At 43.7% G+C, this 9,893-nt stretch overlaps 1 protein-coding gene across 1 annotated transcript in view; it reads right to left on the bottom strand.

Moving 5' to 3' along the window:
• The window catches only part of LOC112432436 (protein NLRC3), a 3,307,575-nt gene that overhangs the window by 1,638,235 nt on the left and 1,659,447 nt on the right, over window positions 1–9,893 (bottom strand). The window lies entirely within an intron of this gene.

The raw sequence follows: 9,893 nt of genomic DNA on the forward strand, positions 1-9,893 counted from the left end.
GAGGTGCTGTTGTACTGGAAGCATCACACTGACGGCTTTCTAATGTTGGAGCTTTGGCACTAAAGTCCAAACCAGTTATTTTAGAGGCTCAAAGTCTTTAAAAAACACCAAAACCATCACATTATTTAATAAGTACATGATCAGGTGGATGAAGGAACTCAGTGTGTTTGGGATCATCATCATGGTGAGGAGCCCACATGTTACGGCTCCTTTGGAGAGAAGCTGAGGATCACTGCAGGAAGTGAGCTCATGAAACCAAACTGCTGTTTGTGAGCAGGATGACTCTGTTATTGGACCTGCTCTGTGTTCTACATATGATCAATACTTCAAATATCTGTAAACATGTCATCTTATATTTGTTGCACTTGGTCACATCTGTCTTTAAAAATAGATTTTTAATGTCACTGAGAGTTCTTTTCTACCTTTATTGATTTATTTTGGAATAAATTAAATATAAAGGTGCCAAAAACTGCCTGCAGCTTCTGCTCTGTGACAGGAAACTACTGTCAGGCTCAAAATGACTTCAGATTATTCATCACAGAGTGTTTATGGATCACAGGACACGTTACAGTTTTACAGCCTCACGGACATAAAACTCTTAAAGTTTGTTTCTGAAGGGATTTTCAGATCAGACCTGATGTTTCTGCCTGCAGCCTGTTTACCGATATAATCAATATCAGACATCAGAGCAACAGAAACCTCGGTGATCAGGACGCCGGGACTGAGAACAGGAAGTGGCTCAAACGTCGCACTTTCATAAAGTCAGCCTGAACTCCACTCACAGAGTTTCTGTCGCCATTTTAGTTTTAAAACCCGTCGTGATAAGGGCGGGTCTTACTGTGAACCTGCGCGCTCATTGGCTAATAACTTGAGATTGACAAGTCGTTATCCAATGAGCACGCGGCTTCTCCCAACATACAGTAGTTTGCTTTGAAAAACCAAAGTCTGATTATTTTTGCCTCCACTGACGGAGCCTGTTGTTCCCGCCACAGAGACACAGTAATGTCAGAGCGGTGTTAACACTCACCTGCCTCAGCACAGCTCTCACTCTCCTCCTGCTCTCTCAGCTAAACTCACTTCCTCTCTACTTACAGGAAACCAGCGCTCAGAGGAGCCGACCGGCCTCACGTTTCACCCACAGACACGAACAGCGTGGAATTATTTTATGTCATAAGAAGAAACATATTCATGTTAACACTCGCCTGCCTCAGCTCCACCTTCCTCCTCCTGCTGCTCTGAACGGATCAACACTTTCACTTTCAAGGTTCAAGGTTCAAGGTTCTTTATTTGCCACATACATAGTTATATAAGTATAACACACAGTGAAATGTAGCCTGACACGCTCCTCGACATGTGCAAAAATTGGGGGGGTAGAGGAAGACTTGTAGTTTTTACCTTGTGTGATATTTATGGCTGTGACACTAAATCACAGCATGAAAACTTCCTGCAAACATGTCACAGGCGATAAAAGTTTCACATTAAAGGTGAAGTTATTTTTCTGTCTCATGTTCAATAAACAGTGAGCTGGGAAAACTGAAGAACAGACTTCAGACGTTCCCTGCAGAGTTTCTGCTGCTCGGTCGTCTGCATGTTGCTGAGACTGAGCTGATGATGAAGCTGTGATGGGTTTATGGCACGTTTGGTTCTGGAGAAGAGTTTTACTGCCGGTGCAGGTGAAATGATCAGAGGTTACAGCCTCTGGTTAAAGTGGAGGCAGCGATCAGGACGGCTGAGCAGCAGAGGTCTCGAGGGTCCTAAAGTGTAAAAGCATCAGTGTTAGTAACACAAAGATCACAGAATGGGATCATCCACACAACACTAACATCTAAATCCACGGCAGGAACTCTTCCAGTGTCCTGAAAAATCTGTGTGCACGATGCTGAGATTAAAATCTGTCTGCTCATCTTAATGCAATATTGTGAAGTTACAATTCTTTTCTGTAAAAAGAATTTTCATTTTTGTATATAAATAAATGTTGATGTTGTGCTTTGGGATCGTGTGCTTCAATTTGACTTATAATGTGCCAAATGACTGCAACAGGCGGCTTAAGGCGATGCCATCCAGAGTAAGGATCGTGTTAGCCACAGTGTTTCTAAGATTTTTACGCCCCGTTACAATAACCTCAGTTTTATCTGAACTTAGAAGCAGAAAATTAAAGCTCATTATGTGTCTAAGACATCCCGGCAGTTTAACCAATAAAAGCGGGTATCATATGCATAGCAGTGAAAATGTATGCTATGTCTTCTAAAGCACGTATAATGTAAACAGAACTGGTCTTTGCACAGAAGCCTGTGGAGCTTCATAATTAACCTCAGTGTGTGAAGAGGACTCTCCATTTAATAATAGCTGTAATAAAATGTTCTGGCCAACGGTGTTAAACGCTGCACTTGGGTCTAGCAGGGAAGATTTCAACTTTTCAATATGAATGAAGGCTGAAAACTGATTAGATTAATGTCTGATGATCTTTTCTGTGCTTCTTCAAGTTTGTAACACCAAACATATTAAAGGATGATATAAGGTTCACAGGAAGAGTTTAATTAGACACACATTTACTATTTTTCTTTATACTCTTTCTTTCTTGACATGTTTAATATGATTACTATCAGAGGAGAAAATGAACCTTGTGTAGTTTAAAAACTTTTTATTTAATCAAACTGTAATGTTGTTGAACTCTGACGGACGTGTCTTTTAATCTTGTCAACAAATCCTTAATCACCTAAATGTGCCATTTATCATCTTGTAAAATGTTCCCTCTGCTTCTGTTGCACATCTCCCCCGACACTCTCTGCTTCACCAGCCCTGTGCAGCTGGTCCAATCGCTGCGTCCTTAAACTGGTGTGTTTAAATCTCTTTACCTCTGTTGTGAACTTCACACAAAGTTTGTGGTAACAAAATCAAACTGAGGAGGATCTGGTTTGAAAAACACACACTCGCGAGACAAAATAAAAACAGACTGCTCAAAGCAAAAGCAGAGCTCACAGCTGGTAGCACAAAACACAGTGACAACGTGCGTATCAGATACCCTCAGTGCCAAAAGCATAAATATGAAAAAATGGGATCACCAAGAATATCCTAAAAATGGCATTGAGGGGGTGTTACAGTGAAATAAAATGAAACATTTTCATCTGAAAATGTTTCATTTTAGTAAAAACAATTCTCTGTAGTCAAGAACAACACCAACACAGAGAAGAAGAAGAGGGGGTCGTTTTACTACACATCATAAAAACGCAATCATTCATCTTCCAACTGTATCTTTCTGTTCTGGATTTAGAATCATTGGTTGTTTACTGATCTGTACTTTGGGAGTCACACTGTTGTGATACTGGGGAGAAAAGGGTAAGGTTTGATAGACTAAACCATTACACACAAAAGTTGAAAAACCTAAAGAGTGTGTGAGACTGCCAGCTGTGTCGTTCAGCAATAAACTCATCTATAAATGTGTTAGTAAAGAGTGACGTGTACTTCTGTCCCATTAAGCAACGGTTTAACAAATTTCACTGCAAACTATAAAAGGAATCTGGATTTAAATAGAACATAGTAGTGCAGGAAACACTAGTATAAGGTGTCTATGGAACAAATCTCCTTCAGCGTTCAAAATGACCAAAGTGAGGCCTACAGGTGTTTCTCTCAGTTGGTTGTGTTCAGGGAAAAAGCAGCTAAATACACTGAGACTGCTCCACATTGTTAGTGAGTTAACTCTGGATATCTGTAGGTTTGTCAAACTTGGAGTGAACAAAAGCAGAAAACAGTAAAAGATGCAGACAGTGAAAGTCTGGTTTATTTCATGAACACAATGAAACATTTTCGGCAAAGTAGCATACATGATAAATAGATACACATGACACGGACAGTGAGAAGTAAAACTCGTCGTCTTACCACATGTTATATTCTGTAAACTTAAAATAAACCACAGAAATGAGTGTTTTAAAGTCATTATTAAAAACATGAGTCAACATTACGGAAGTGACACTTTAACGATGCTTCACATCACCGTGTTTATGATGATAAAACATGTTCTCTCGTTAGTAGATGTCTGCGCTGACACTTGTCATGAAAATGTCCCGAGCCAGGGTTCCTCTTCAATTATCACTGATCATTAATAGGGTCACAAAAGATTTGTCACATTATCCCCATAAACAAAATGCTTTTATAGAAATCATTGTGACACAAATATTTAGATTCTTGTTTCACAATGTGCATGAACTCAAAATCTTTAGAGTTTCATATTTATAAAGTATCACAAAGAATACATTTATATCATTGCATTGTATGAGCCACACTTCTTGTAAAAAACTGATTGGAAATGCGTTCGAGAAAAGCTCCTGCTGTGACCTTCCTTCTGTGAGGGCACACACACACACACACACACACACACACACACACGTGTCTATATACACACATTACACATACATACACAAAGCTGTGTAAAGCAACTATTGGCGACTGTCAAGCCTTTGAGTCGCCGAGCAGCTGAATAGGGGAATAATGTTGACGCGCCCGCTGTTTAAAACGTAAGTCACAGTTCCAGGTTAAAACTCCTTTATTTGTTATCAAATCCTTAAAATCCGTAGAAAAACAGTGATCAAAACATTCCAAGCTTGAGCGGTCAGCAAAAGTCGACTTCCCCCATCACCCACTCATTCACAAAAATTCCCTCAGGACGTGAACAGATGATATAGCAATCACTATTACCGACACCACGTGACCCAAAGCTACGCCTTATCCACAACAGCAACTATAAATAACGAATCTAAACGTATATACATAAAATACAGAAATGAATGAGGTGGAATGAATACTACAAATGTACATAAGGTGCAGCTGCAGTCTGGCAGTGGGAGCAGTGTGACAGGTCAAGTGTTAAGAAGGGAGATGGCGAGGGGAAAGAAACTGTTCCTGTGTCGGGTGGTCCTGGTCTGCAGGCTTCTGTACCGTCTGCCAGAGGGCAGCAGATCAAAAAGTCTGTGTACAGGGTGTGAGGGGTCTGTGATGATTTTCCCTGCCCGTTTCCTGGTTCTTGAGCGGCACCCCCCTGCCCTCCTGGATGGCAGGGGGGATTCGATTCTGAGAACTCACGGCAGTGTGCCTCCCCGAGATGTTATTCTGAGCGAGCCCTTCCGAGATGTATCCAGTCTGCAGTCAGAGATCTTATTCTGAGTATCCACAGCAGCCGTAGCCTCTCCAAGATCTTATCCGTGCTGACTCAATGAGCCCATTTTGAGAAACTCACGCCTCTCCCATCGTTCCAATCCCAGCGGGCAGCCTTGTGGGGGTTTGAACAGCCGGTTCCGCTTTCTCAAGCCAGCTCCGATCAGCCAGAACCCTGTTACCATGGTTCCGAATAGGTAGATATCTTCAGCACGCAGACTCACCCGAGCCCAAACTTCTCGTTGAGAAATTGCATTTAGGGACCAGTTTTCAACAGGACAATGACACCAAACACACCTCCAGGCTGTGTACTAGAAGAAGTATACTAGATGGCGGCGCGCACAGACGCAGCGGCTCTATGCTCTCCACTTGGGTGCCTTTCTTTTTTGTTTCTCCACTTTTTCTTCTTCTTTTGTTTTCCTTATTGTGAAGCCAAATTTTCCTACAACCATCTGGAATTATGCAAGATCGGATATAACAGCCAGATCCCCATTACCAGTGATTATCAGAGGGTGCACAACATCCCCCTGGAGATAGCGAGAACATCGGGTGCTCCGTGAATTGTTATCGGCTCTGCCAAGAAACGCAGGCGGCGGAAGGAACGCAAACAAAAGCGGGGATGCCTGTCGGGCCTGCTGGCCAGGCTAAAGAAGCAGCCTTTCAAACCACCGCTCCCGAGCATCTTTCTGACCAGCGCACGGTCGGTCGTCAACAAAATAGACGAACTGAACCTACTTCTCGCCGCACAGCCAATCGTCCGTGACTGCTGTGTCCTGGTCGTCACGGAGACATGGCTCACTCCGCGAGGCTCCTGCCTACGACAGCCGTAACGCTCCGACAATCCATCAAGCGGTGGTAGCTTAGCAAAGTCGTACTGAAACATCTGACAGATTTTCGAGCGCCGTGCACATAAAATCGTTTCGAGGTCAGTAAACACAACCAGAGTTCATACATAAGGCACACGGGGTTATAAGGGGCTCTGTCGACTTTCAGAAAAATCAAAGGATTGATTTTAAGTGCGCCGTATTTTCCAAACAACACGGTAATAACGACGGCCCGCTAGCATGCTCTACCAAAAATAGTGCTTTGTTGTGTATCTGACGGACGAAAGCTAAACCAGTTCCACACCACTGAAGCTGCAGCATTTTTACAAACCAGTTCTGGTTCATCCGTTTCATTTAGCGATCCACTTTCGCTCTTCTCATTCTGCGTCATCATCCAATTCCACCTGTGATCTTGTGTCACCATTGCTCTCTGAGCTTTGTGTTGCTTCTTCTGTCACCTGACAAATAGGACATACATGACAATAAGAATAAAATGTGGAGCTGCTTCAGTGTGTCTGTCACTTTGTGCAGATCTTGACTGATCAGTAATGTTTGTAGGCTGAGTGCATTTTTAAAACAAGTTGTGCAAACTGCACTACAAGGTGGAATATTTGCAAAATCATGAATATGACCTATGAATACGTCAGTGCCATTAAGATGAAATTCTTGTGTCACCAACATTTTAACGTTAGGCATATAATTCTAACAGCCTCTGTAAACTAATATCCTGGCTGCTCGAGGCTGCTGTTTTCTCTGACAGCTTCACTTAAATTAGAATTAGAAACGCTGCTCTGAGACTGAGAGAACTAACAGTGCTGCATGTTGTGCTGTTAGTTTCCAAAACACATTATTCATGGTTACATACAGTTTTAGACTGATGTGGGCCAAAGCCTAGCATAGCCTGCAACGTTATTGTGACGGACACATTTTATGTGTCAGACCCAGGACCCTGAGCAGTTATGGACTAATATTATAATGTATGTATTTTGTATTGCTGTCCCTCGTTCTCCCTGCTTGTAGACGTGTGTGTGTGTGTGTGTGTGTGTGTGTGTGTGTGTGTGTGTGTGTGTGTGTGTGTGTGGCCCTGGCAGGTGATTGGCCACACCTGCAGCTGATCAGGCCTGTCGGAGGAGCTATTTGAGAGTGTGGTGGAGCTCTCTCCGACGCTGGATCATTGCGTGGCTTCACGTCAGTCTCTCGACCAGTTCCTAGTTTGAGTCTGCTGCATTATTGTGTGTCTGACGGCTTCCTCTCTCTTATGTCCCCAGGAGTTACGGGGAGACGAGAGGACAGCGAGCACGGGGTGCTCATCACGGAGAAGCGGAGACAGGAGCACTAGCACTGGGAAGAGGACACGTCACGGGAGTCGGGAGAGCACGGGATTTATTGTCATGTCTGTCCATCGCTGTAAATAAACGCACTGCTTGTACATAGAGCACCGCGCCTGTGTCCTCCTTCCCTACACCCCCACGGTCTGCCAGCCAGACCGTGACATTATGAGTGAACTTGGCTTTAAGTGACTTACAGGTTTCTCTGAAAAATACTTTCTTATATCCAGGTTCTTCCTCTTTGCTGCCGTCCTCCTCTCCTCCTGGGAGCGCAGGCTTGCCGCTGCTAAAACTCAACGGAGCTCCCTGAAAGGTTCAGCCAATCACATTGGCCATATTTGTCACATGAGGTAGGACTCCAGTACAGGACGTAATTTAACTCTTTCGGCACCGCTGGGTGAATGAGACGTTGACAGATCTTTTTTTTTCTTCTTTCTATCAGGTTTGCTTTTCTTTACTCGAAGAGATCAAATTATTGGTGAGGACAATTCAATAATCGCTGGATATTGGTGGGGACATGTCCCCTCCGTCCATGCCAAATCGACGCCCTTGCCCGAATCGATTCAATCCATGATTCGATTCGATTCGATTTGGGGAAATTTTGCCTCAGACAGTCAGCAATATTATAATTTAGATCATACCCCCCCCCCCCCACACACACACACACACACAGCCTTATGGGTACAGTAGTCTCCTGCTACACCTCCTTTTAGCTAAAGACATACTTCACAATGACTCACTCAGCTCACAAGAACAGGAATGCAGAGCATTATCAAACGTTAAAATGATACACATCTCTCACTTGTTCACTTACATTTAAACGAAACACATAATTGTAAACATCTCTAACAGCCTAAGCCAGCTTTGAATAGGGCCTGAATGGATAACTTCAGAGAATTACACATCCAATCTTACACGAGGTCTCACCGCTCGACCAGATCTGGTAACAGTCCCTGTTGGTGTGAGGTGGCTCCTATTTCTCCTTAGAAAACCTGTCTGTCTCTACCACATAAGATCTGGGAGCACTGGCATGTCCAACTACTGCTCCAGTGGTTCCTTCAGTAGTAATCCACACCTTCTGTCCTGACTCTATGTCTGCGGTTGTAGTGTTTTGCCTGCTCACGCCTCCCTTCCTCATCCTTCTCGCGAAAAGCCTGTAGGTCGGGCCACTTTGGCACCAGCTTCGCAGCAGCCTGTGGCAGAGAGGTACGCAGGTGTCTCCCCATGAGCAACTGTGCCGGTGAGAGCCCATGTTCCAGTGGGGTGGCCCTGCACGCTAGCAGTGCTCTGCTGTAGTCACAGTCCTCTCAAGTCTTTAATGGTACGATCAGCGCGTTCTGCCTCCCCGTTGGCTTGGGGGTACCTGGGGCTGCTCGTTTCATGTGTGAACTGGTACTCTTTAGCAAAGTGCTTGAACTGTTCTGATGAAACTTGCGGCCTGTTGTCCGATACCACAGTCTCGGCAACTGCATGTCTTGCAAAGGCCTCTTTTATAGCATTAATAGTGACCTCTGCTGTTGTGTCTCTCAGTTCAGCAAGTACCAACGACCAGATTTGGTGTGTGGTAGTAACAGGCAAATGAACTTTTGTTTTTTAATGATTTGAATATATATGAATGCTTGTGCATAAATACACAAACAATACACATATGCTTTCATGCTTTCAATTGTGTAATTTACGTGATCTAGGTCAGCGGTCTCCAACCTTTTTTGCACCACTGACCGGTGTATGCCCGACAATATTTTCACGGACCGGCCTTTAAGGTGTCACGGATAAATACAACAAAATAAAACTAGTACCGGTACCGAAAAAGAAGATTTATTCATAACACACGTGAAAAGACCCAGGAAAACCGAGTTAATGATAAAAACGATAACAAAATAACGCTGAAAAGCGATAAAAACCCTGAAAACCAGACATTTCACACCTGAGCCTCAACTCTCGCGGCCCGGTACCAAACGACTCACGGACCGGTACCAGTCCGAGGCCCGGGGGTTGGGGACCGCTGTTCTAGGTAGCTCTGTTTTGGAAGTTCAGTTCAAGCTAGAAATGTGCTTTGGAGTTTGTACGTGTTTTGTCTCTAGGGGCCACCACATATATTTCTATTTACATTCAGGTGACAGCAATCCATGGATGGTTTCGACATGCAAGAGGATATTTTCCCCGGTGCCCAGCGGGAGAAGACACTGCTTGCGATGTCGATGAGGTCCTGTGGCCAGACCCCAACAGACGGCGGGATCCATGAGCCCACGTATGCACAATTGTCATGATTTTTTGTGTGTACAGTATAGTGTTTTTTCTATTACTGTATTATGTTTGTGTTTTGCTTTATCTGAATTGATGGTGCTGCAGTGGACAATATTGAGTAGGCCTATTTGCTTTTTTTGGTTGTTTGTGTCTCCTGAAAATGTGCCTTCAGAATAAACAATGACAATGAAAGACTGCAGTGTTTTATATGAAGTAGACTAGTGTGTCTCCCTGATCTGATCTGCATGTGATGCAAGTATGTGTCATTTTGTCAACAGAGTTACATCTTGACAGAGGAATGTTAGGTTTTGACAGCAGAGTTTCAGTTTGGCACAGATGTGAATGG

Source organism: Maylandia zebra, unplaced genomic scaffold (genome assembly GCF_041146795.1).
Source record: "Maylandia zebra isolate NMK-2024a unplaced genomic scaffold, Mzebra_GT3a scaffold03, whole genome shotgun sequence".
Lineage (NCBI taxonomy): Eukaryota > Metazoa > Chordata > Actinopteri > Cichliformes > Cichlidae > Maylandia > Maylandia zebra.